This window comes from Procambarus clarkii, chromosome 6, assembly GCF_040958095.1.
Source record: "Procambarus clarkii isolate CNS0578487 chromosome 6, FALCON_Pclarkii_2.0, whole genome shotgun sequence".
Taxonomy (NCBI): Eukaryota; Metazoa; Arthropoda; class Malacostraca; order Decapoda; family Cambaridae; genus Procambarus; species Procambarus clarkii.
Genome location: NC_091155.1, coordinates 21,604,639 through 21,609,615, shown reverse-complemented (window position 1 = coordinate 21,609,615; position 4,977 = coordinate 21,604,639).

The window sequence follows — 4,977 nt, the reverse complement described above, 5'->3', positions numbered from 1 at the left end:
CTGTGTATGACACATCATAAAGTATACGAGCTATGTGAAGGTCAACGTGAAGCATACAACGTACATGAGACTCAACATGAAGCATGCAGCCACTAGAGGGACTAAGCCTTCGAGCTGAGAGAATCATCATATATATAGAAATGCTGAGGGAGCGGCGTTTCATCACATTTTAGGCGAGAAGGAATAGCGGAGACATGATAACGACATGTGAGATTCTAAAGGGGGAATTGTCAAAGTCTGAATAGAAGTCAGAGGCACGTAGGAGTCAGAGAGATGCAAGAAAGCACCTCTTCAGCGTACAGTTAATAATTAGAATGAGTTAGAGGAAATATGTTGAACGATTTTAATGTAAAGATGCAGAGAATAACAGTAACGTGGCCGATACAAGTAACGTAACCCACACGTTACCAAGTAACGTAACCCCCACGTTACCAGGTCGTAACAGAACTTGGTAACGGCCCAGGACGGATGAAGCGTCTTAAATCTCCTGTGTGTAAGGGTCACATGTAAGTGGGTACACACACACACGCACACACATGTAGGTGGGTACACACACACGCACACATGTAGGTGGGTACACACACACACGCACACACACACACACACACACACACACACACACACACACACACACACACACACACACACACACACACACACACACACACACACACACACATACTGGAATTCTATGATAAAATAACGAGGATAAGACAGGACAGAGATGGTTGGGCAGACTGCATATTTCTGGACTGCCAAAAAGCCTTTGATACAGTACCGCACATGAGACTGCTGTTCAAGCTCGAGAGGCAGGCGGGGGTGGGGGGAAAGGTCCTAGCATGGATAAGGAACTACCTAACAGGAAGGAGCCAAAGAGTTACGGTAAGGGGCGAGAAGTCGGACTGGCGAACAGTAACAAGTGGAGTACCACAAGGATCGGTGCTGGGACCAATTCTATTTCTTGTATATGTTAACGACATGTTTACAGGCGTAGAGTCTACATGTCGATGTTTGCGGATGAAGCAAAGTTGATGAGAAGAGTTGTGACAGATGAGGATTGCAGGATCCTCCAAGAGGACCTGAACAGGTTGCAGAGATGGTCAGAGAAATGGCTACTGGAATTCAACACGAGCAAATGTAAAGTTATGGAAATGGGACTAGGAGATAGGAAACCAAAGGGACAGTACACAATGAAGGGGAACAGCCTACCTGTAACGACGCGTGAAAGAGACCTGGGGGTGGACGTAACACCTAATCTATCTCCTGAGGCACATATAAATAGGATAACGACAGCAGCGTACTCTACACTGGCAAAAGTTAGAACATCATTCAGAAACCTAAGTAAGGAGGCATTTAGGGCGCTTTACACTGCCTACGTAAGGCCAGTCTTAGAGTATGCCGCCTCATCATGGAGTCCCCATCTGAAGAAGCATATAATGAAACTGGAAAAGGTTCAGAGGTTTGCAACGAGACTCGTCCCAGAGCTACGAGGGATGGGGTATGAGGAGCGCCTGAGGGAACTGTGCCTTACGACACTAGAAAGAAGAAGGGAGAGGGGGGACATGATAGGAACGTATAAGATACTCAGAGGGATTGACAGAGTGGACATAGACGAAATGTTCACACGGAATAGTAACAGAACGAGGGGACATGGATGGAAGCTTGAAACTCAGATGAGTCACAGAGATGTTAGGAAGTTTTCTTTTAGCGTGAGAGTAGTGGGAAAATGGAATGCACTTCAGGAACAGGTTGTGGAAGCAAATACTATTCATAATTTTAAAACCAGGTATGATAGGGAAATGGGACAGGAGTCATTGCTGTAAACAACCGATGCTCGAAAGGCGGGATCCAAGAGTCAATGCTCGATCCTGCAGACACAACTAGGTGAGTACACACACACACACACACACACACACACACACACACACACACACACACACACACACACACACACACACACACACACACACACACACCCACACACACACACACACACACACACACACACACACACACACACACACACACACACACACACACACACACACACACACACACTCACGCACACACACGCACATCACTCTGAAACACACTGTGCAAGGTGTTACGGGCATATATCGCGCTCCATCACACGCATAGTCACGCTATTGTGTTCTGTGCACGCATTCACGCTCTGATGCGTGCACACTCGCGCTTGATGCTGCGCACATGTATTTGCTGACTTGTTGACTCAGACGTGAACACGCCAATAAAAACTTACACAGAGACACAATGTACACTAACGCCGGTGTTTTCACAAATGCGTACAAATGTTCTCTCACGCGTGAACATATGTAAACTCGCGTACCTTGAGTGAAGGTTGAGAGTCGTGATCCCAGAGCTGAAGTTCAGCCGCCAAAGGCACACATTCATGTATAACTATATCGGTAAGAGAGCATGTGTGTTTTTGTCTAAAGAAGAGGACCAGACGCCTTGGGCTAGTCTCATAAACCTTTGCAGGGTGAATGGTCAGGGTTACAGGCAGTACATAGGGTTTAGCGGGGTTGGAGTCGAGCCTCATGTTCACCTTTCCATTAAATGGCAAATTCCACTCATTTCCAATCTCCTTAAATAAAAAATTGCCATCCTCACTAAGATTTATCTAGTATATTAAATGCCTGCTAGTATGGAAGGTGGTGGGGTTAGTACTGGGAAGAACAGAAGACATGGGGGATAGTGAAATAGATGACAGAAAAAAGGGGAGAGAGGAGGGAGTGAGGGAGGGGGAATAGAGACCCGGGAGCGGCCGGGTACTTCTAGTACTCACCTAGTTCTCAGTTTTGCTTGCGGGGATTGAGCTTTGGCTCTTTATCCCGCCTCTCAGCTGTCAAGTGACAAATAGTGTGTATGTGTGTGTGTGTGTACATATATATATATATATATATATATATATATATATATATATATATATATATATATATATATATATATATATATATATATATATATATATATAATATGCATGTATAATGTGCTGAATATGAAAGGTATTTATGAGAAGAAAGTGCTAAATATGACTATATAACACCTGGAAGGCATATGAGGACGGAATGCCTGACTACTTGTACACATCGGGGTTCGAACGCCAACCTTGAGAGAAGCAAGTTTGTTACTCTACCGAAACGCAAATGAGTCGAAAAAAATGTAATGACTACATTACACCCACAACGGGTGGTTAAGAAGTGGAATGCTCTGCTCAAGAAGAAGTTGAGGAAGCCACCTCCCATTCACAGCTTAAAGGCCAGATGTGAGACACTGAATTCAAACGACGGAAAAGTTTAAGTCAAACGCTTCCAGATGGAGCAAGAGTAGTAGGCGGGCAAGCGCTAGTCCTCGTTCTGCCTTAGTCATTGTTAGGTAAACACCATCACTACCTGACCCACCACACTACCCTCAGAAACAGGGTACAGGGTACAGTAGCATAGAGACAGGGTACAGAAGCATAGAGACAGGGTACAGAAGCATAGAGACAGGGTACAGAAGCATAGAGACAGGGTACAGAAGCATAGAGACAGGGTACAGAAGCAGAGAGAAACAGGGTACAGAAGCAGAGAGAAACAGGGTACAGAAGCAGAGAGAAACAGGGTACAGAAGCAGAGAGAAACAGGGTACAGAAGCAGAGAGAAACAGGGTACAGAAGCAGAGAGAAACAGGGTACAGAAGCAGAGAGAAACAGGGTACAGAAGCAGAGAGAAACAGGGTACAGAAGCAGAGAGAAACAGGGTACAGAAGCAGAGAGAAACAGGGTACAGAAGCAGAGAGAAACAGGGTACAGAAGCAGAGATACAGGGTACAGAAGCAGAGAGAAACAGGGTACAGAAGCAGAGAGAAACAGGGTACAGAAGCAGAGAGAAACAGGGTACAGAAGCAGAGAGAAACAGGGTACAGAAGCAGAGAGAAACAGGGTACAGAAGAAGAGAGACAGGGTACAGAAGCAGAGAAACAGGGTACAGAAGGAGAGAGACAGGGTACAGTAGCATAGAGACAGGGGTACAGTAGCATAGAGACAGAGTACAGAGGCAGAGAGACAGGGTACAGGGTACACCTTACCAAACATTCTCTGCTAACATTCTTGGCTGAGCAGCGGCCACATGGTAACAGCGTCACCCCAACTTTCTTGGTCCCTCGACCGCCGTCTCCAGCATATTCTTGCCATTGTCTTGCCCCTATCAATATTATAATTGCACTTCGTTATGGAAATTTAAAACCCATTATACAAGGTCGGAAGGCAGTATAAAGGAGCCCTGAACCACCATACTACCTCTGATGGGTATAGAATAGTGCCCAGTCATCACCTAGGTCACACCGCTGTAGTAAACACATCAGGAGAGAGGAAAATAGATGCAGATAAAAAGCATAAAGCCAAAACAAAACACGGCAGGAAAACTTGAGGCAGGCAAAGTTGGGATCCGTAAATCCGGCTCAGGTGGCGTAGGTAAGTCAAGCCATAAACAGGGACTCTGAAGGGGGTAAAGAAATTAGCCCGGTGATGCAGACACGTCCAGCGGAGGGAGGATATGCTGAGAAGGTAGAGGCACAGAGGCCTCCGGAGGCGCTGCACCTGAACGAGGACATCGAGGACATCGCGATGGAAGGGTCTGAGACACCGACCTTCTTGCGCTGAGGAGAGGGAGAGAAAAGTGGATGGAGACAGAGACAGAGATGAATCCCATGTGCTCGAGGGAAAAAAAATGTGCCACGCAGATGTGTTTGTTTCGTTAGCATGGCGTGGAGTCCAAAGGAAGGCTGCTGGTTAGGTAAATACAGACCAGGTATATATATGTTTATTATTGTGAGATCAGTTACCCGCGACAGCTCGCGCGGGATGGACGACGTCGCCACCGGCGATCAGCGCTACGGCTCAGTTGCCTGCAGCCTGTAGCTTGCACCACGCGTCTCCTGTCGTTAGGTCGGACACCACTCGCAGTTAACACGCGC